Genomic DNA, 23323 nt, shown 5'->3' on the forward strand with positions numbered 1-23323 from the left:
CCACCTGTCCTCAGCCCCAGATCTCCTTGCTCTGGGATGTCAGAGGTTCTGGTTCCTGAGCCAGCCGGTGGAAGGGACAGATCTTTCCCCCAGGTCGAAAGTGCAGTGGAGGAGGGTGAAGCTCCAAGATCAGAGGGTGACCTGGCCTACATATTTCTCAAGAGATGGGACCTCCAATGACCACGGTGCTCAGTGAACGATCTCACCAGCTTTTGTTTTTATTTTTACTTTTTGGCTGTTCCTCCCCAGCCATCATGGTGCTGCATGCACGTTGTAGACATTTTGAATAATACCAAAAATGATAAGAGATTGTAGGAAATCACCCATAGGTGTATTACCCACTGGCAACATTGGCATGTTCCCTTCCAGTCCCCTCCCTTTTGCATCAGTTCTTTATATATGAGATCCAAGAGCACAAACTCTGTTCTCCACTCCTTTTACAACTTAACCCTATACCAGTAGGATTAGTCCTATGATATGAAAATTCTGTAAGCATCATTTAAAATGGCTGCATGATGTCCTGTCCAAAGGATATGCCTATTTTACTTAACAATGGGCCTATTTTTTTGGTCATGCAAGGTGTTTCCACTTTTAAGTTATTGTAAATGAATCTGAAAATAACCTGTTGGTGCACAAGCCTTTAGGACAGATTCCAGGAGTGGGATGGCCAGAAGGACTGGTTTCCCTTAATCCTGGGCAGGCTGAGCTTTTCCCAGCCTCCAGTCCTTCAGACCCATTATACACCTCAGGCCTATTCTTAAGTCAGTTCCTATATTCCACCTCAGGACTTTCTCAAAGTCTGTATCAGTTCACATTCCTACCAGCACTGGGTGGGCATCCAGGTTATTTGGAAAGGCCACTTGCAAGCTAGAAAAACCTTTATGTTGCTTTGATCGCAAGGAAAGTTATGCACGCTGATCCCCATCATGGCCAGTCCCCCGAGCCTGTCCCCCAAATAATTACAGTATTAACTGTCACTAGAGAACCAATAATTCCTTGGCGAAGGCCAACTTTGTTCTGAGTGCTCCGTGTATATAATCTAATCCTCACAGCAACCCTGAGAGATAGTGACATTCCCATTTTATAGATGAAGAAACAGGGGCTCAGAGAAGAGAAAGAATCCTTCCAAGGGCACATGAGTGAGAGACAGAGAGAGAGGTGTAGACCCAGATTGTCTAGTCCTTAATACCCTGCTGGTGCTGCACATCACAGGGGGGCAAGGAAGGGGGCAGAGCACTGAGACTAAGTGCTAAGCTGGGCTTCCTAAGGGCTTGGGAGTCAGGGGTGAGTGTGAGGTGGGGTTGCTCCGGTTTTGGTTTTGGTTGTGGTTTTGGCCTCACCACCTGGGTCATCTGCCACTGAGATCAATGCCGACTGGTGCCTGAGGGCTGTCTGCTCAAGGCTGTGTCCCTGGAAGGACAGATCTTATAATTCATTTTTATCTTCCAGCTCTGAGATATAATTGACATATTGCGTAAGTTTAAGGTGTACAAGGTAGTGATTTGATATATGTATGTATTGCAAAATGATGATCACGATAAGGTTAGTTTTTTTTTTAAGGTTTTATTTATTTATTTGAGAGAGAGAACAAGCAGTAGGGAGGGGCAGAGAAACAGAGAGGGAGAAGCACACTCCCTGCTGAGCCGGAAACCTGACACAGGGCTTGATCTCAGGACCGGGAGATCATGACCTGAGCTGAAGGCAGACGCTTAACTGACTGAGCCACCCAGATGCCCCCACAATAAGGTTATTAACACATCCATCACTATACATAGTTACAATTTTTTTTTTTTTGGTGCTGAGAATTTTTCAAATCTACTCTCCTAGCAACTTTCAATTATACAGTATAGTATATTGTTAACTATAGTCACCATGCTGTACATTACATCCTTAGAATTTACTCATAACTGCAAGCTTGGACCCTTCGACCACCTTCACCCTATTGGCACCTCCACTGGCAACCACCAATATTCTTTCTGTTTCTGAGTTTGTTTTTTTATTTTTTATTTATTTATTTTTTTAAAGATTTTATTTATTTATTTGACAGAGAGAGACACAGCGAGAGAGGGAACATAAGCAGGGGGGAGTGGGAGAGGGAGAAGCAGGCTCCCTGCTGTTCAGGGAGCCCAATGCGGGGCTTGATCCCAGGACCCTGGGATCATGACCTGAGCCGAAGGCAGACGCTTAACGACTGAGCCACCCAGGCGCCCCTGAGTTTGTTTTTTTAGATTCCAAATGTAAGTGAGATTACACGGTCTTTGTCATTCTTTGTCTGACTCATTTCAGTTAGCATAAAGCCCTCAAATTTCATTCATGTTGTTGCAAAGGCAGGATTTCCTTTTTTATGGCTGAATAATATTCCATTATAGCTATTTCTCCATATCACATTTTTCTTTATATATAAACCACATTTTCTTTATCCATTCGTTTGTTGATGGACACTTAGGTTGTTGCTATGTGTTGGGTTATTGGGAATAGATTTGTTTAATTTATTTTAGAGAGAGAGAGAGAGAGTGGGGTGAAGGACAGAGGGAGAGAATCTCAAGCAGACTCTGTGAGGAGCGTGGAGCCCAACACAGGGCTCACTCTCATGACACTGAGATCATGACCTGAGCCAAAACCAAGAGTCAGATGCTTGACTGACTAGGCACCCAGGTGCTCCCGGGCTATTGGGAAAAATGCTGCAATGAACATGGGGGTAGGTACCTCTTCCAGATAGAGATTTTCTTTCCTTTGGATATATACCCAGAAGTGGAATTGCTGGATCATATGGTAGTTCTATTTTTAATTTTTTGAGAAAACTCCATCCTGTTTTTTATGGGATCTACATTCTAGAAAATTCTACATTCCCACCATTCCCTTTTCTTTGCATCCTCGCCAAGTCTGGATATCTCTTGTCTTTTGGACAATAGCCGTTCTAATAGGCATAAAGTGGTAGCGCATCATGGTTTTTGATTTGCCAAATCTTGTCATAATTTTAATGCAGGTGGATGGAGACTTTCCAAAGCTGCTGCTTCTGTCCCAAATCCAAGGTCCAGGCTGCGGGGGACCAGGGACCTCATTTGCCTGAGTAGAGGTGGTGCAGCTGCTCTCTACTGTCTTGGGGGGAGAAAAACCAGTCTTAATTTAATATCCTTGGACATGTAACCTCCTGCAAACACAAATTTAATAGCTGACAAAATATGATTATGCATATGCTCATCTGTGCGCAGTTTTTTCTTTTTTTGGTTTACTCTTCATTCTCCCTTCCCTCCATTTCTCCTTCTACATCATGTCCTGCCCCAGCCAGGTGAGCCAAGGTCACAACTACTGTCCCTCCTGCCCTAGTTCTTCATGTTCTCGAATGCTTACATATACGTGCATGTACAGATATGTGTGCCTATCCTGTATGTGATGTGGACCCAAATATTACATGTACAGCAATATTTGGTGATTTGTTTATTAAAATGAATCCAGTTAGGACCTCCTGATTGTACTTGCTTTTTTTATCCAACCATGCTTCCCTGAGACCCCTTTAAGCCACCTGTTATATGTCTTATTTATTCTGTTAAATAGTAGCATAATATTCATGATGTGGTTGTATTCCCCCATTAATGGTTATTCCATTTGTTTCCATTTTTTTCCTCACTATAAGCCCTGCTGCCCCCAATGCCCTCACACATATGTACTAGTGATTTTATTTCTGTAGGATGGATTTCCAGCAGGGGGATTGTGAGGTCAAAAGTCATACGCATTTGGAATTCTAGTGATAACATTAGATGGCTGTCTAAAATGGTTGTGATATTTAAAAAAAATATATTTTATTTATTTATTTGTCAGACATATATAGAGAGAGCACAAGCAGGGGGAGCAGCAGGCAGAGGGAGAAGCAGGCGCCCTGCTGAGCAGGGAGCCTGATGTGGGACTTGATCCCAGAACCCTGGGATCATGACTGGAGCCTTAACCAACTGAACCACCCAGGCATCCCAAATGATTGTGGTATTTTATATTTCCACCGGCAACATAGGACAGTTTGTCTGCATCCACACCAGCAACAGGAGTTACAGCTTTTCATTTTTTTGCCCTTCAGAAGGGCATAAAGTGATATTTTGTTGCTACGTAACATTTATTTCCATGCCTGCTAGTGAATTTGAGCATCTTACCATGTTTGCAGGCTATCTGAACTTGCAACTCTGGATTTTTTTCTAGTTTGATTTGTCCATGTTCCTCTGCAATGATTGCCTTTTTCTTACCGCATGTGTACCGGCAGCTTGCGTGTTTTAAGTATTAACTTTGTACCATCTGCATTATAAATATTTTCCCTTCCGAAATTGCTTCACTATTGTTTGTTTAGGGGATATTTTACAGTTCAAAGGACTATGCTGTGAATATCTATTTTACATTATATTTCAAAAATATTTTTTATTTGGTTGAAATTTTTATCAAGGTAAAAAATTGACAAACTTGATCGATTTTAAAACATGTACATAATCTTCAAGGGTAGCTAGTTATGCAAGGCTTTTTACAAGAATACAGCAGTCCTTTCTTGTCCAGCCCACCCCATCTATTTTCCTACTCTTCCGAGCCAACCACTTTCTACTTTTAACTGATTATTTCATTCTTTCTGTCCACATCTCTACAGAGCATGCTTAAAATGCTACTTGATTTTTTCGAAGATTTCATTCTTTTTCCTATGAACCTTGTCACCTCAATGCATGTGCCATCTTCCCATTCCCCCATCCTGCTGTAAATTATGTTGTAATCATTTCTAGATGCATATTATGATGCTATAAGTGCTTTCACAGCTGTTTACATCTTGAAATGTCACCAATAGGTTATTCCTTTGTCTTGAAGGAAGCCTGGAGAAGGCGCCCTCCCTTCTACGTAATTGTATGATTTGAATTTTTGCAACTGAAATGCAAGACTTTACATTTAATTTTTTCTTGTTTGTTTGGTCCATCATTCTATCTGTGAAATAGCTTTGTACACTGGATTGTCTTTCATCTTTACACGCCCCCCAAGCCTAGCACGGTGGCTGACATGCACGGGTATGAGCAAAGGACTTGTTAGATGGTAGGAATTGAGCAGAGCATCCAGATTGCCTAATGCCCGCTCTGCTAATCTGTCTTCCTTTCTCCGGGTTCCTGAGAGACATGTACTCACAAGGAACTCTTGCAAATGAGAACCAGGGCACCTCAGTACTATCTGGGCCTGTGTCCAACAGCAATGATGCTTTCTCCCCGAGTGTGGCATTCTAGTAAAGAGGTGTTGGATCATGAATCTCAAGCATTCTATGATTTTATAGGCATGCAAATGAAACTAAAAGTTCTGTAGTGTCTGGAATTATTCTGTTAGCCAGAGTCCGGGCTGCGCTCCCAGGCAAGTTCTTTTTCAATTCTTTGGTTGTAATGAATGGGAATTTTGAGAACCCAAGGGTCTGAGGTGGGTCAAGGAGTTTCATTTCCTTTTACCCCCTGTAAGTTATAATGCCTGAGGTTGCTGCCTGGTCCCTTCCCAGCTCCGAGGGGGCAACCAGGAATCAGAATGCCCTTAGGTGTAAAAAGAGCCACTCTCCACAGTGAGGCAAAGGGCAATGGCTTGTCCAAGGCCTGACCCTAGGCCAGCATTATCCCTTGACTAAGTGTTCCTGGGGGCAGGGGTAAGAATGTTTTGAATTCTTTTATTATGTCCCTCGGGGCAGAAATTAAGAGCCCAAGATGACATCCAAACACAACCTTCTTTTACTTTATTTGGAACACTGATAGACAAGTTTTCTATCAATTTATTTGTACCAATAAACCCAGCATGGTTTCTAAACAAAAGGCACATTGAGTGGTAGGTCTGCAGGTGCTTCGTGTTCTCCTCCCTCACTGGACACGCAACTGATTTTCTGGAAAGGGTGCAATGGCCTTGGTGGACCTTGCTTAAGAACAATAGACAATGACAACCATTAATCCAAATTTGCTTCCCTGCAGAAGGAGAAGGGCTTTGCATGGACCCGTCAGGGGGACTCAGGCTCCATGTTGGGGACTTCCCAGAGGGTCTTTCGAAGCACTACTTGTCTCCCTTAAGAAAACATATGACACCTTTTACAATGTGTGCTATTTTCTACAATTTATCAAGGATTATTGTTGGTGACCCCAATGACAATTTGGACATTTATTTTAAAATAATAGAGCGCAAAACATTTGAGCCCAGACAGAATCTCAGGTGGAGTAGGTAGGAGCTTTCTGTTTCTTTTCTCTTACGTTGTGGCTGTAGACTGTTTGTTGGTGCTGGGGATAGCGGTCCCCGTACCTGGCCACAGGCCTGGGCTCATGACTTGGGCCTGGCTGCCTGTGGAACCCCTGGTCTTGGCGACAGTGATTGGTTTCAGCTGATAGGCCTGAAGGATAGCCAGAGCCCGGGACTGGTCTACAGACACCAGGGGAAAGAGGACTCTTGTCCTGAGGCTGCTGGGTGTGGGGAGGGGAGGTCTGACTGATAGCTATCTCCCCTGGCTCGAGCGGGCTGTCTCTGCAGAGTGAAGCTAAGGAGACAAGCAGAGAAGACAGAGATCACGAGGGAGGAGAAGTGAGGGAAAGGACAAAGCAGGGAGAGTGAAAGTAGTGAGACCCACAAGTCCTGGTTGCCCCGAGGCCTCCTTCTGGCCTTCCAGGCCGGAGACCTTTGTCCCATAGTTCTTCCCATGTTGGGATGGCACCAGCCCTCCCCGTAGTGGCGCCAGCCACCCTCTTCTCCAAAGTCCCCTCCCTCCTCTTGATCAGCTCAGATGAATTCAGTCACCTACATTCGAGAATCCTCATTAACAGACCATGTTAGGCTTGCATTCTTTCTATGTGTCTACTTGGCCTTTTCCAACTTGAGGATAACCTTCTCTGGTGAAGATGTTCGAGAAGAGGTGTTGATGAGTCCTGCTTTCTTTCTGTTCTTTCTTTAACATTACGGCCCCTTTTCCAGGTGCCAGCTTGCCCTTTTCTTGCTTTTCTACATTCTCTGAGCATAACTTTACTCAACCATTTGGAATCCTTAGCTGTTTTCCTAAATCCTGTTCATTCTGGACTTTGGATATTTTTACACTCCTCATAGAATTTCACTCTACACTTTTAAAGCTCCTCCTTCCATTTTTCTGGATATATTATCATTAACTTCAAAACATAAATAGGGTACAGGTCTTCTATATTTTCATATATAGAATTATAAAAGTAAGAGGTATTTATGATAAAGAACATGAAAATCCAGAAGTGGTCAAAGGAGAAAAACCATAAAATAAAGGAATGTAAAATAATAAAACAATGTCATCCCTGCATCCAGAGATGAATATTAATATTTCTATAGGTGGTCTTCTTGTATATTCCATACATATCTATGTATCCACACTATTTTAAAATCCAGCTTCAACAGGAGGAGAGAAATCACTGCCTCCCAAGGATTTTGTCCCTTTCATGGCTTTGGGCAGTTCTTTCTTTTTGCTCTGATGTAAGTCCTGAGAAGCCACACCACTTTCTCTTGTCACTGCTTCTCTTTTCTAGCTTTAAATTGTCAGAGAGGCCAGGCAATGCCTTCTCAGGGGCTCTGATGGAGGCAGAGCAGGACTTCTGGTGCAGGCCCGTCCCTGCTCCCCGTCCCCGGGGCCTGCTGCATCTGGGTTTATGGTAAGTGTTCGGGGAGGAATTTCCAGGCCTCCCATCCAGCTGTGCATGTTTCTAGCACGAGCGCGCTTGTGTCCACTGATCTTCATGGAAGCGCCAGCATTCTGCACGGGAGCACATTTCCATGTGTGCACGTCCTTCTCTGCTCTTTGCTGCCACTTCCTGTCCTCTCGCGGACCAGCGTTATGGCCGCGGCCCTTGCGGGGGAGCACATCTGGATTTGAACACGGTCTTCGGCACTGACTCAGTCATGTGGCCCTGAACAAGCTACCTGGTGAGGCTTTTGGACCTGATCGTGCTCCTCTGAGGGACGGGGATAAGTTGATCTGAGAGGGGCAGCCTGGGCTTCTCGGAAGGAGGTGATGGTGCTCGGTTATCTCAGGAATCCCAGGGAGGAGTCGCCCACAGCCCAGCATAAACCCCGTGCAAAATCCCACCCCCTCCTGCGTCCCAGAGCCTGAAAGGAATTTTGTGGAGGTCAAACCTTTTCTCTTTTTCTTCTAGAACCTGAGATAAGAGGAGACTTGGATCTATAGTAGAGTGAGAGGTCAGTGACTGATAGCAAATATTGTGAAAGTGTTTTGATATGGAGTAAAGGAGAGAGAAAGAGAGAGAGAGAGAGAGAACAGTGGGCCTGAAAAAGGAGGGGGCTGGGACAGGGACAGAAAAGAGGGCAGCGGGATGGAGGCAGCCATAGACAGTGTCCTGGCTTTGGCTGTTCTGACGGGTTGTTTAATCCTTTGTTGTCTCTTGGACACGTTGTTGGCCAAGAACCAGATGCCTTGCAGCCCTGGGCTCGCCCCTGCCTTTGTTTGTTGTCCTGAGCAGTTCCACCAGCTAGCTGCTCTTGGCAGAAATAAAATGGATGGTATTGAGGTCTGGGAAGCAATGAGAGTTCAAGGACATGTCTCCCAACAGGATATGCATAAAAAGATGTATAGTGGATCTGGGCTCCTAAGGCACCTATCAGTTACTCGAGAGAGCCTTCCAGAAGAGGGTGGGACTCTCTGGGGCCTGAGGGTCCATCCTGGGGACATGCTGGTACCGGGCGAACTTACAGGTGGGACAACTGGGAGGTCGGAGAGCGGATGAATACAAAAGGACCCCCAGTTTTCCAGCACCCGCAGTTGCCTGCTCAGTGGGGGTGAGGCCTGGCACCTTCTCCAGCTCCTGAGACCCTGCAGGAGGCCACCAGATAGCAGGCTGGGTGAGTGTTGAGAGCAGGCTGGGTGTAAGAGTGTACGTAAGTTGAGAAGGATGAGTGAGTAAGTAAGAGAGCAACCTATTGGAAACATTTAGGATAAGGAAAAAGTGGGGCAGGAGAGATCTGGGAAAAAAATATCAACCAAGCTGACATCTTTCTTTGTTCTGAGCAGAGGCCTTTTATGCCAAAGAGCCAAGGAGAATTCAAGGATGGCCAGCGTTCATTCATTTATCCAACCACTAATTACTCATCTGGGAGCTACTGACGTGTGCTGGGGGTACAGAGAAGAGGGGGTACAGAGAAGAGGGTGGTCTCTGTTCTCAAGTCCCTTATAGCCCATTCTGCATCTGTGCGTTGGCTCACACCACCCCTTGCCTGACCCGCTCTCCCCTTCTCCCCATCTATTCCAGGCGTTCCCAGCCTCAGCACAGGTGGCATTTGGGGATGGGGATTTCTTTGTTGTGGTGACTGTTCTGTGCATTGTAAAACTTTTAGCAGCATCCCTGGCCCCTACCCACTAGCTGCCACGGCCCCTCCTGAATTGTGACATCCAAAAATGTGTTGAGACATTGCCGGATATCTGATGGGGGCAATGGAACCACCGATCCATTTTGACTTTATCCATATTTCATAACCTTACTCAGGTCCTCCTCCATGAAGCTTGCTTTAGCTGCTGTGGCTCATCTGGATTCCCCTTCCCTTTGGGCTCCCATGCCAGGTCTTGCTGCTGCAAGGCCATTCGACATGAAACCTTCCCCCCCCCCCCCCGATCTCTGCAAGAAGACAGTCCTGACGATGGTCCCGGAGCTGAAGATTTCATTCAGGCACCGTGGCAAGCCTATGGCCTCTCCAAGAACGAGCTGCTTTCATCCGCCAGGGAGACCCAGCTTCCTCAACTCTCAAATCCAGTGCAGTGCTAGGTCGGAAATTTCCAACCATCCATCACAGAAGATACAGAGGGGCCAATTGGGTAGATTTCTAGGTACCCATTCTCTTTAAAAGAAGCAGACTGTATGTTTTATACACTGAGTTTCTGTCTGGTGTTTTGTCGGGAGGGTACCATGGAGGGAAAAAAGATGTCAAAAACTATTATCTTAAAGACTTTTCTAATATTTGATAGTGAGATATTGTTTGTATTAATTATATCGCTCAGTTAGGTGTGAGGGCCTTCAAGGCCTGCTACCTTGGTGATATTGCCACAGAGCCAACTAGCTCAGGGCTGGGCTCACAGAAGGTTCAATAAACATTTGCTGTTTGATTGTGTTTTCACTCCAGTGCCGGAGATGATTTTACTCTGATGTGGGGCCCCGGCATTTGAAATCTCCCTATCTCAGTTAAGGGGGTTTCATTTGCAAAAGATAGAAAACCTCACCACAATAGCTTGAACAAATAGTGGTTTCTTTCTCTCACATAAGACAGCAATGTCAGGGCCGGCTTCTTGAAGGTTTTCTGGGCCCTTCCCTCAGTGAGGGCTCAGCGCCTAGAGCCAGGGAAGGCGGGCAGCCAGAGGCCCACACACAGAGCCCCGCACCTTGACTGGTCTTGTGCCTGGGGCTGGTGCAGGCTCCAGTCCCTGAGCTCACCCACTGCCTGGCCAGGCCCCTCGAGGTGGCCCCTGGAGAGCAGCGACAATGGTTCGCTGCTCCTGGACTGGGGTGAGTCTGTCTGTGGCTTAGGCTTCCCTTTCCTCTGGACAGAGGTGGCAATTGGAATTGATGGCTCCCCAAAAAGGAAGCAATTAAGTAAGTCAGACAATGCTGCCTGTTTTTGAAATCCCATGGGTTTAAGTAGGCTTAGAAGGACCAATATGAGAATTAACCCAATAAACTCTTTCATTCTTTATGTTGGCTGGAGCAAGGGAAGGACACCAATAAAAGGAATCCCTTTTCTTCTGTTGTCACCCTTCTAGTGGCCCCTGCAACTGCTCCCTCAAACAACCCCATACCCCACTTCCTGATTCATTTCTCTACTCACGTCCCTCCACTGCTCGAAAATTCTGACCTTTATCTCTATCCAGACCCCATATCGGACTTCTGCTTCTAGTAGAGGCAGTCCAGCTACTCTGGGCTAACCTTCCTTCTGAAAACTACTGAAACAATCTGAAAAAATGTTTAAAATTTTTTTTTTCTCTATAATATCAAAAATCAAATAGAACTGTGAGGGATTAGCAAACCAAAATCTAGAAGGCAGAAATCCAGAGAGGTGAGCTTGGCATTTAGGGCTATGTTTGCCCGGAGGGCATTAGCTAGCCAGTCTTCATGTGATTTTTGCACCTGCCACAATGATGTCCCCCCTAGCTTCCCTGATTCCTCTGTCCACCAAAGTCCTAGCACCTTAAGAGACTGATGCACTCAAGGTTGGATTTATTATACACTCTTTATACTGTGGTTTATTTGGAGGATAAGTTTTAATTTTCCTAGAATATAGGTTTCTGAAGGACAAGGATCATGTCTTCAATTGTGTCTATCACAGTGCCTTGCACAGGGGAGACACGAAATAAATAATTTTTACAGAAATCTGTAACCGTGAAAAGCCATTTAATATCTGTGACTCATCTTCTCAGCTGTTAAAATGATTAAAACAATATCTGATCTAACCTATTTCACCAGATTGCTGAGAAGCTCAAGTGGGCTAGTAGATACGAAAGAGCTTGGATCATGTAATATGCTGTAGAGAATTACTAACAGTAATGAGCACTGAGGATCGAGCAGCCATTGGGTATTTATAACAGGAGGATGGTGCATGTGCCCCTTCGGATCACTACATTTGTATCTTTGGGGTAAATATCCAGTAGTAATTGTGAATCAGAGACCTGTACCCCTGAAATAAATAATACATTTTATGTTTTTAAAAAAACAAACAGGGGGATGGAACTATCAATGGTTAGAGGTTAATGAGAATCAAAACTCATTGTCTGAGCCCTTGGGTCACTGGCACCAGGACTCAAGTCTTCCCTTCGCTCACTTCTGCAGTGATGTTTACCGAGGACGTCTGCTAAGACTGGCATTGTGTCAGGCTCTGGATATGCAGAAATAAAACCGTTTCTGCCCACACCTCACTCAGTCTGGTGAGGGACCAGGTAAAGGTGGCAAGTGATATAACAGAGATATTTATAAAGTGCCAAAAGAGCACCGAGGGGAGACACCTGACATGAGAAGAGAGATACTAGGAGGCCTTCCTGGAAGAGGTGACCACTGAAACAAGTTCTGAGGGACAAATAGGAGGCAGTCAGTGGAAGAAAAGAGCTATTTCAAAAGAGGGGACAGTCTGTGTAAAGGACTGTTTTTGAAATCCCATGGCTTTAAGTAGGATTCAAAGAGCAACTCTTCTTAAGGAAAGTTTTGGCCGTTTTATGCAGAGGAGGAGGCCTGTTGACTCGAGAGTCTGAGAGTTACATGAGGACCACATTAGTGAGGGCCTCGTGTGGCCTCATGCACAGCTCTAAGTATGCGCTCTCTTCTCTCCAAGACACTGTCTAGATCATGTCATCCAGCAGTTCTGAAACTCCAGCATGAATCAGAATCTCTTGGAGAGCTCGCTCAAAGACACCCTGCTGGGCTCACCTTTGAGCTTCCTATTTGGGGGGGGCATGGTTGGGGGGGAGAATTTGCATTTCTGACAAGTTCCCAGGTGATGCTGCTATCGCTGGTCTGGGGACCACTGGGAGAACCACTGCTGTAACCCAACCTTTTTTTCTCGCAGCTGAGACCTGGAGGGGAAGCGCATCAGCCCAGGTCACACAGCTGCCTAAGGCGAACTAGTCCAACAACAGGAACTCTGACCTCCTCCCAGCGGAGTCCCTCCCTTCTTGGATCTTGGACAGCCTGTCCTCCCTTCCAACCTCTCTTCCTCCCTCCCATCCTCCCTCCCCCGCAGGAACCTCCCCTCACAGCGCTCGCTCCCCTTTCAGCCACCTGTAAGGCAGAGAGATCGCGTGTTCCGATTTACACCACAACCCAACTTTTCAAGACCCCAACGTTTTAACCGCAGGTTCAATCGCGGATTTTCCGGCAGGCACCGCGGCGGCTCCCGACCCGGCAGTGGGATCGGCCCATCTCGGTCCAGGGAGCCGGGCTCTGCGGACCGCGGCCCCCTGGCGGGGGAGAAGCGCAGCCCCGCGGGCGACAGTCCGGTCCCCTAGGCCGCCGATCCCCGCAGCGACGGGCCGCCCGAGCACGGCGCCCTCGAGTCCCCGGCCGCGGAAGGGACCTTCCCGAGGGGCTGGGGTGGTGATGGGCACCGGCCACCGGCAGCCCGGCCGTCCCGCCCCCTCGGGGTTCTCAAGCTCAGGGTCCACCACTTCCCCCCCACCCCAGTACAGCCTGCTTCCCAAGAGGGCTCCCTCCTGCTGGCTGAGTTCTCGGAGTCCTGGAGCCTGGAACGCGGCTCGGTGTCGGGCTCTCTGCAGCCCACCGCGGGCTTACTGAGGGCAACGAACAGTGTTGGGTCCATCACCAACAAAGGACGCAGCCCTGTGGCGCCCGTTCCCTTCCATTTCTTTAGAAAGCATGTATCATGGGTCTGCCATTCACCTTGACCTTTGCTAGACATCGTGGGGCATGCAAACACGGGAGGCGCACACTTTCTGCCCTCCGGGAACTTAAAGGTAAGGCTGGGGAGACCAGCACCCAGCACCGCAGGCCGCGTTCACAAAGCACTCTACTCCCCCGGTTTGGAGGTGCCTCCAGAACTGATACGAGCTGGACCCATGTTGCCATCTGCAGCGTGGGTGTCAAGAAAGGTCCCTTGCGTGGTCCGCAGAGGCTTCAGGGAGGAGGGGGCGCTGGAAGTGGACTTTGGAGGGGTAGACGGGGAGAGGGGCCTTTCCAGGTTGGGAGTGACTTGGGGGGGGGCAGTGGGATGAGGAATGGCCTGGCCTGCGGGGGTGGGGGTGGGGGAGCTCCTCTAGGTGGTGTGTTGGCAGGTGGAACTTGTTCTCCTCCAGCTGTAGGGTCTTTATGAAGACCTTTATGTTTCAGGTGACCAGCCACCTGGTAAGGCCACAGCATGTGCTGCGTCCGACTTAGGACAAAGCAGAGTAACGCAGTTCCGTGGACTCTGGTTTTCTGCTTCTCTCAGAGCCATTGGGAAAATGGCACATGCCCTGGGCAGGCGCAGGCGCTCTGAACCCGGGAATAGGGAGCTGTCTGGAGTTTTATGGACAGCCGTATAACAGGAGAATGACATTTATCTTCCAGGGTGATCTTTTTTTATTAAGAGGGCCTGTTTGGATATGGTTAATAGCTTATTCAAAGCAGTTGGGCAGGGCTGAAGGCAATCCCAGTTTCGGTGGGTTCTTGGTTAATAATACGAGCAGCGTGGAAAGAGAAGGATGGGATGAGGTGAGCAGAGCAGAAGAAAGGATTCCCAGTGGAGGACTGATGTTTATGAGAGGCTCTGAAAAAAACTTACATATGCTTATGTTTTTTGGTCCTAACACACCTTTTCTCTATGAAAAGAGAAGGAAATCTGTAATACCATAGCTCCAAAGAAAACAAAGTATCAAGTCATTTTTAGATTTAACAGGTAGCAAGTATTGGGGCGCCTGGGTGGCTCAGTCAGTTAAGCGTCTGACTCTTGATTTCAGCTCAGGTCATGATCTCAAGGTGGGGGGATCGAACCCCAGGACAGGCTCCGCGCTCAGTGGGGAGTCTGCTTGAAGATTCTCTCTCCCCCTTCCCTCTTGCCCTCTCCCATTCGAGAGCACACACACATGTGCACACACACACTCTCTCTCAAATAAATTAAAAAAAAAAAAGGTAGCAAGTAATCATGAGACCCTACTGCTGGAGAGGGGGCAGATGGGAGGCATCTTCCCACATCTGGTGTGAAGTTGATGGTCTTCATCTGGTTCGTGGAGGAGGCTATGGGTGTGAGATAGAGAAGAAATACCAGGGGGGCTGCTGAATGCTCAGGTTCTCTCTCCCAAGCCTCACCCAGAGATGCTGTTTTAGTTGGTCTCTTTCTAGTCTTCACCTTGGAGTTTCTTTGTGTTTACCAAATCCTTCCTTTAAAATAGGAACACAGAGGCGCCCGGGTGGCTCAGTCGTTAAGCGTCTGCCTTTGGCTCAGGTCATGATCCCAGAGTCCTGGGATTGAGCCCCGCATCGGGCTCCCTGCTCAGCCGGAAGCCTGCTTCTCCCTCTCCCACTCCCCCTGCTTGTGTTCCCTCTCTCTCTGTGTCTCTCTCTGTCAAATAAATAAAATCTTAAAAAAAAAAAATGGGAACACATGTGAACACAGGTGAGTGGAAGGATGGCAGGAGAGCTGGGAAGTATTCTGAGGTTTGGGACATCTTGGGGGTGGGAGGGCTTTGGGGGGAACTTTGGGTGTGGCAGAGGACCTTGAGAAGCACTGGGTATTGGGACAGGGCACCTACGGGGAGCTGGGAGGGCATTCAACACACACTTTGCCTGATACGCTGTGATACGCCTACCAAAAAGGGCAAAATGCCATCTCTGAGGAAGATGCTCTTTGAGACCTCGTGAGGGTGTCCCAGCTTCCTGTTGCTGTCTAGGAAACTACTCCAAAACTTAGTTTTCTACGTCAACAACCATTTTATTGTATCTAATGATTCTGTGGGTCAGGAATGAGGGAGGGGCTTTGCTAGGTGATTCTTCTGTTCCGAATAGAGTCGATGAAGATCTCTTGATGGTACTCTGCTAACATTTTAAGAGGCAGAAGAAGAAAAAGAAAAAGCCAATAAATATTTGTTGAGCACCTGCTTCTCATGGTGGCTGAGAGCAAGATTCTGGCCTGAGAATGGTGCTGTCACTTCTACCTACATGGCCTTGGGAGAACCCCTTAGCCTCTCCCGGTCAGTCATCACATCGGTAGAATGGGAAAACTTCCTCGTGGGGCTATTATGTGGTTCAAAGGAGATCATAGATATGAGTCTTCATTAAGTCTATGCTGGTGTGGCTGTTGGTGCTTTTACTTCTCTGGGAACAGTACGGTATCTTGCTCCATGTGTGGGCACAGAGATGTAGCAGATGTAGCCTGTCCTCTCAAGATGCTTAGTGAGACAAACCCCACACCGTAGATGGATAATGCAACCATGCCCCGTAGCTGTGAACATGCTGACTTAATTCAGGAGCTTAGCTGAGGGGAGACACTGCAGTCCTGGAGGACTTCCTGGAAGATGAGCATGCTTCTAGTAAATGAGGAGGAGGAGACCATTCCAGGCTGCAGGGGAACCAAGGCAGATGGGGGGAGAGTTGAGGGGAGGTACAGGGGGCATCAAGCAAGGTTCTTGTGAGGCCATAGGGTTAGCTGAGCCTGGAAGGTGAGTGGGACAGGCTGGAAATTCTGAAATTCCATACTAAGCCCTTCATCCCTGTTGGCCTGTTGTGTTTCATAGTTTTCTTCTGAAATATTCTAAATAGGAGCGGGTTGGAGTCCAAACTGGCAACTGCAAGCAAGACATTTCATGGGAATTTCATGTTTCATCTTAGGAATTCATGTGATTCTGTGTTCTGCATAACAATGTCTCTCTATTTTTTTTTAAAAAAAAGATTTATTTATTTATTTATTTGAGAGAGAGAGAATGAGAGACAGAGAGCATGAGAGGGAGGAGGGTCAGAGGGAGAAGCAGACTCACCGCCGAGCAGGGAGCCCAATGCAGGACTCGATCCAGGGACTCCAGGATCATGACCTGAGCTGAAGGCAGTCGCTTAACCAACTGAGCCACCCAGGCGCCCACAATGTCTCTATATTTTTAATATAAAAGCCATCTTTTCCCTTACTTACCATTGAGTAAAAGGGAAGGAGCTGGTATGTTCTCCGCCAGCCTCCCATCCCCCAGACACATTGTCTCGCACTGCTGTGGGGCTTTGGACCCTGGTGGGGATGGGGCCACATGGGGCTTGAGAGGGTGCAGGAGAAGGCCCGGGAGCCGTGGGGAGGGCTCCCTGGAAGTGGTGAGCACGACACCTCAACATCAATAGATGCAAGTTCGAATCCAGATGCTGTCACTTACTGCCTGTGTGACCTGGTGAAGGTGTGGCCTTTCTCAACCTCAGGGCCGGTGGTATGAGGGGGTGACAGCGGGTGTGTCGAGGGAAGGAAGGGGTGGCTGGGTCTCCTCTTCCAGACTCTACCACCGATTCCCCAGGACCTCCAACACTCATGTGGTCCAAGGTCCGGTTTCCACGTCTGTAGAATGGGAAAACTTCCTCAGGGGGCTATTGGAGGGTTCAGATGAGATCACATATGCATACGCAATAACACTGAAGTCACTTAAATGGTCCCAATGTCTCCCACATTTAAAATAGCCTCCCTCCCATCTCCTATTCAGCTCTGGTTGCTGTCCTCTATTTAAAACTGTACAGATTAGCAAAATTTTCCTGACTTTGTCTCCACTTCCTACTTCCTGTTCTCTCCTGAATCCAGACTCCCCAGCTTCTGCTCCCACCATGCCAGGCTCTGCCTCCCGAGGTCGTCAGGGACCTCCTAAGTGTGGGCTCTCATGGGCGATGTCTCAGAAGAGCGGCCACCACTAACACTCCCTTCTTTTTGAAATCTGTCCTTCCTCTGGAGTCTGTGGCACCCCCGCCCCCCCCCCCGATTTTCCTCCTGCCTGTCTGGCTACTCCTTCTCAGCCTTTCTCATGCCCTTCTACTGCAGCTGAACAGTGGACTTTCTCTGGGGTCCTATGTTCATCTTCTCACTCCCTAGGCTGTCCTGGGTCATTTTATTAACTCATGATTTGAATTATCATCGGTAGCCCAAGGTACTTTGCTAAGCCCCAGACCAGTGTGGTCAATGGCCTCCCGAGAGCCTCTACTTGGATTCCTCTGCTCCAAAGCCTGCAACCTCGCTTCTTTTCTATTTCACTTCTCAGTGACTGTCACCACCACTCAGGCGCCCAAGATGGCCATCCTTGACTATGCCCTTCATCTTATTCCCCACGTGAAGTGAACCACTAAGTCCTAATTCTATCTCCCAAAGTTCTTTAGAGTCTCTTCCTTTTCTCCTTTCCAATGCCATTCTGTCCATCATCTCTTATCTGGATTAGTCCAGAAAGTATTGTAAAGGGCCATGGTTAGAAATGTTCTGCTCAAATGTTCAGAATTGGTTGAATTGTTGGGACTTTGAGGTGAAAGAGATAATTGTACATTCTATACTAGCTTAAGCAGAAAAGGTGAGCAAGCCCAGAGAATCAAAAGGTGAGGAAGACACACAGGAATTGGAATTTATGGTCACTTCAGGGACCAGACCCAGACACTTTGGCCTTCTAGAACACACACACCCCCCGTTGCCTCATTCTCTCCAGCTTCAGATGGTCTCTCTCCACACAGAGGGGAACATGACCACTGACAGCCTCGTACTCACATTCTAGCCTTGGACTCACAGTTTCCTGAGTTACCAAGAAGGAAAAGAGTTCTTTTCTACCAGCTCCGGCCAGAAGAATTGAAATTGGCAGCTGTTGTCATAGGACCTTCCTGAATCAATCACTGTGGCAAAGGGCAATGATTGTTCTAACCTGGCTCCGGGGCCTCTCTGTGCAGTCAGGGGTTCAAGGTCTGTGACCGGAAGTGTCAGGGGTGGGAGGTGGGTGTAGACTGAACAAAGATAAGAGTTACTTTGCTGCCCAGCTCACACACCCTCTTCTTCCCATATACACAATTTCAAAAATGTTCCTGCTTAAGATAATACCACATTGCTCATACCTCCTTCCCCCCCCCCCCCGGGAGACAACCGGAAGTCTATTGAATACCCCTCCCCCTCAGGGCTGGATGTGCTCTGCACGACCTCGCAAAAAGATAAATGTGCCACCCACAACTCACCTGGTATATAATTTTTTGGGGGGAGGGCCAGAATAACAATAGAGGCTTCCATTTAAAGAAGGGAAAAGGGAACAGGAGATGATGGACACCGGGCCAGAGGATGCATGTCCTGCTGGTCAGGAACAGTGAATAAGCAGGCAGACACGTATGCTGAGTCACTGCCCCAGGTGAGCCAACGGCTTAGTCCTTGGTTGGCCACTGTGGCTTCCCTGGGATCTGCTTGCTGGATCCTCCATCCCGGGCTCACCTGGGCCACACCTGAGGGGCACCGGGCAAGACTTGCCTGCTGGGGCTGGGCCCTGACATGGGCTTTGGGGCCTGGGTGTGCCTTGGGGTTGATATAATCATAAGCTCCTGCGTGTCCAGCTTAGAGTGTCTCTGTCAGTAAAGCTTAACAAAACTCACTGATTCCATCTGGGGGAGCTTTATTGGCAGTTAAATCATGATGTTTGAATCTGGATCCCAGCCTTGCAGTTCTGCCTCTTAGTTCATCCCCTCAGCCCTCAGCCTCATGGCTGAGATCCAGGGAGCAGAGCTGATTTTCTTCCTGTCAGCACCCCCGCCCCTAACATTTATGGGGCTGGGGCAAGAGCACAAAGAGAGGCCTTTTGTTGACCCCACCCCCCCTTTTCTTCCCACTCAGCTCTGTCCTACACGACTGGGCCTCCTGCTCGCACAGGGATAACTCAGGGGGCCCATCCAAGCTCTGGTCACCCCCACCTCCATCAGCTGTCTTGTAGCAGCACCAGGGGCCCAGGGGTGTGTAACCTGGAAGCACAGAGGGCCCCCAGAGGAATGACTCAGGGAAGGGGCCCTCACAGGCCGCGGAAGCAGGCTCTGGCCAATTGGGCAGAACATTCCATGATCTTGGGTACTTAAAGCCAGGTGTAGAAGGGGATCCCAGGCTCCAGGTGGACATATCCCCTGGGTCTCATGGGCTTGGCCCATGTAGGGAAGGGCATGGCCAGAGGAAGGTCAGATGAGGGCATTTTAAAGCATGGAGGGTGAGGCGAAGGCCCTTTCTGCACAGCTTGAAAGTCTGTACTTCTTCTGTCTCCAGGCTGCTCCCCAGTAAGTGACACTTAATCATGGCCAGGAATTGCTAAGCTTTTTTGGCAAGGAGTGATTTATAATAGAATGTGATTGAGAAGGGCCTGGGGTAAGACTTCCCCACTTCTCTTCATCCTCCCAAGTAGCTGCTTCCTATCAGGACATTAATTTTAGTACAGGGACAGAACTCAGCTGAGGAAGGGACCTCCGGGCTGGTCCCCTCTAGGGCTGGGACCTCTCAGGGGGTGTGGTGAGTCAGGTTACGGGACAGGGACAAGAAACAGGCAACTGCTCCCAAAAGTGGCACATCTCTCTCCCTGCATCCTGCCTCCCAGTCTCCCTCTGACCCACCCTATTAGCAGAAGCCAACAGGCCAAGGAGAAAGTGTGAGACCATAGCTTAATAACTTGCACAGGCAGAGAGCACAATTATTCAACCCCCAGGTGTCTGTTGCATTTGCTAAAGGTAAAAAGAGAATCTCCACATGCCCACGCATCCCACTTTAAGCCAAAATTGTAGCCAGAGCTCTCCGATAGCCTGGCATTTTGCTGCCATGCCTTTCCAAAAGCTTTAGTCACAGGGGACACATAGTTGGGGTCATAACATACATCAGTTAATAATTTAACCCCATGGAGCAAAGCCTATCAGATTCCCAGCCCGGGATAGGGCAGTGAGGGCAAGGACAAGGGGAGGGGGGATGGTCTTCCCTTAGCACCTCCCCCATCTCCACTCAGCCTATTCGATCTTCTAAGTGTTACTCGAACATTCCGTATCAGTTTTGGCTGTTGGTTACAACAGAAACAGATTCTAACTCATTTAAGTACCAGTTTATTGGAACGGCATGGGGATAGCTCACTACATGAAAGTAATAGTAACCTGGCCTGGGGCGGGGGGGGGGGGGGGGGGGGAAGAAGCCGAGATGGCTTTGAGTGTTATATGGCCTTTCTCCACACCACTGTCATCAGACGCAGCTCATCCCTCTATTCCGGGACGTCTGTGCAGATTTCAAATTCCTGCAGGGGAGAATCTGATTGGCTCAGTTTGGGTCAGGTGGCTATGCCTTGGGCCAATCCCTATGACCCGGGGAGTGGAGGACGACGATTGGCCAGGTCTGAGCTGCCCCACCGGGCGGTGCCTTGGAGTAGGGAGGGTACCCAGGTTGGCATCCCCAAGAGATCCCCATGAATGGGAAGCAGATCTCTTAAGGGAAGGGAGGTGCTGTTACCAGAAAAAGGTAGGAAGTATGTGGGGAAGATTAAAAACAACAGATGGCCATTAGGGCAGGCAAGCAGGGATTTCAAGATTCTGGGAAGAGGAAGAAACCGCATTCTTTTTTTTTTTTTTTTTTTAAGATTTTATTTATTTATTTGACAGAGAGAGAGACACAGCGAGAGAGGGAACACATGCAGGGGGAGAGGACCCTGGGATCCTGACCTGAGCCGAAGACAGATGCTTAAGGACTGAGCCACCCAGGCGCCCCAAGTAACCGCTTTCTAAATAGCACGGACGCATCTGACTGGTCCTTGCCTGTTGGCTTCTCTCTTCGCTGCGATGTGCTCGGCAGGGAACGGGTTTTAATCGTGCGTTGTCCTTGGCTTCCTCTTGTATGTCCCCCCTCCTCCTCCTCTTTCTCTTCCTTTGCACGACAGCTCCCCGAGTTCTGGATGACGGCCTTCCTTGGACTCACCCATCAAAACGAATCTTTCTAGAATACCTTTCCTATACGATTTGTTCTTGCTGACTCTTAGGCGGGAAGAAGCCCGAGAAATGATTTCCACCAGGTTTCTAATAGCTGAGATCGTAACGAGTTGCAGCTGTCGCAATATAATGCTCTTTCACTGAGACGTTAAGGGAGATATTTTAGGTTGCGTGGGCAGCTGTGAACCTCCGAATCGCTCAGATCACGCAGGTGTTGGCCCGATCTGGTCCAGGTGTGACTGCACGGATTCTGACTCCAGGTGCACGCACCCCTGGCACGTACCTAACTCTGAGTCCTGGGGCCGAAGATCCCACCTTGTAGCCTGGAAGGAAATAATGCTTTACAGTAAATTACAACAGGCATTAAGCATGCAAAGTCTGTCTGCACGGATCTTGTGGCCAAATATACACCAGGTTGGCATTCGGAAACTTGAACTGGTCTGGCAAGGGTATTGACCCATCAGATCCAGGACGCTGAGGAAGGGGCTCCTCATGCCTGTGTCTGGGAGTCCTTGGGGGCCCTGTGACAGGCACTGAGGGGCAGGGCTGCAGGTGACAGGATACTTTCCATGAGGAATGTGAAGTTCAGAGGCAGGCAAGGGGGGCAGGAGTGGGCATTGTAGGAGGCCCCCAGAAGAAAGAGAAGCACAAGCCTGCCTCACACATGAGTGGAGGGGTGCAGTCACCGAGGGGTGGGGGGCAGGGCCTGGGGAGTAACAATGTTACCCTTCTTCTTTTGGCTTTTTGTGTCTATATAAAATCCACATTTATTTATTTATTTATTAAGATTTTATTTATTTGTTTAACAGAGAGAGAGATAGCGAGAGAGGGAACACAAGCAGGGAGAGTGGGAGAGGGAGAAGCAGGCTTCCCGCGGAGTAGGGAGCCCGATGTGGGGCTCGATCCCAGGACCCTGGGATCACGACCTGAGCCGAAGGCAGACGCTTAACGACTGAGCCACCCAGGCGCCCCTAAAATCCACATTTAAAGATAATAGATTTTCTGCCACAGGCACATCCTTCTGCCCCTGACCACCTTCTGAGTACACTTTCTACGCGGTTAATCTCAAGGCTCACCAAAGCGTGGCTCCTTACTGAGAGCATCATTTCTTTGGACCCTGGCCGTGGTTCTAGAAAAGGTGGTGGTCAGGGGACCCGGGAGGAACCCAAACGAGCTTCCAAAGCTGAGTCCCGATGAGCCAGGGAGAAAATGTGTCAAACAAGGGCAGAGTCGCACCTCCTCCAGGAAGCCATCCAGCTTCTGTTGGCTTCTGAGTTTTCTGAACTTGCAGTCCCTTATATGTAGAAGAGCACATAAGAGTCATCTGTAGAAGCCAGGATGGGGTGGGACGGTTTTTTTCAAAGATCCTTATGCATAACTCTGATGAATGCACTTGGTTGAGAAACATTGTGGAGGATTTATAAGAGGTGCCTGGGCATAGAACTTGCAAAACGGAGCCCTTGGAAGAAATCCAGCCCCCAAACTGGCTTTGTTTGGCTAGCATAGTGTTTAAAAATATCTGAAATGTGAATGCTTTGGTGGCAGTGGGGTGGGGTGTGCAGTCGTCAATTTGCCATGGTCCCCACTCTTCCCTATTGCCTCATAACCAGGTGCTTCACTGTTTCCATCGCTTGTGACCGTTGAGCACTTGCACATCTGGGAGACTGCATGCTTCCGGTGGGCACAGTGGGGGGTAGCCCGCTCATCCCAGTGGGGCTGCCCTAGCTCCGAGCATTTCTGAGGCTCCTTTCCAGGCACTGCCTTCAGGATAACTTTATACCACACACAGGAAAATCAGTCTCCTCACTCTGTAGGCGTGTTATGATTATTTTTTAAAAATGACATCCTCGAGGGGCAGAGGGTATTCCTGAAAAGGTGTAAAATTTTACCTGAAATTGACACTCCAGAACTAGCTAACTCTGTCTCCACAATGTAATAGAGGAAAGGCTTCT

The 23323-nt window shown here is 48.4% G+C and overlaps 1 long non-coding RNA gene across 1 annotated transcript in view; it reads left to right on the forward strand.

Annotated features, from left to right (window-relative positions):
- Positions 1-10553, forward strand: part of LOC123852631 (uncharacterized) — a 28281-nt gene extending 17728 nt beyond the window's left edge. The window contains exons 3-5 of the long non-coding RNA XR_006792955.3: positions 7512-7634; positions 8136-8178; positions 9008-10553. This is a non-coding gene — a long non-coding RNA (uncharacterized LOC123852631). The remainder of the gene's footprint in view (positions 1-7511; positions 7635-8135; positions 8179-9007) is intronic.
- The last annotated feature ends 12770 nt before the right edge of the window (positions 10554-23323 follow it).

The sequence above is a fragment of the Mirounga angustirostris genome, unplaced genomic scaffold (assembly GCF_029215605.1).
Source record: "Mirounga angustirostris isolate CCGP_5_RB_7025 unplaced genomic scaffold, mMirAng1.0.hap1 SCAF_14, whole genome shotgun sequence".
Lineage (NCBI taxonomy): Eukaryota > Metazoa > Chordata > Mammalia > Carnivora > Phocidae > Mirounga > Mirounga angustirostris.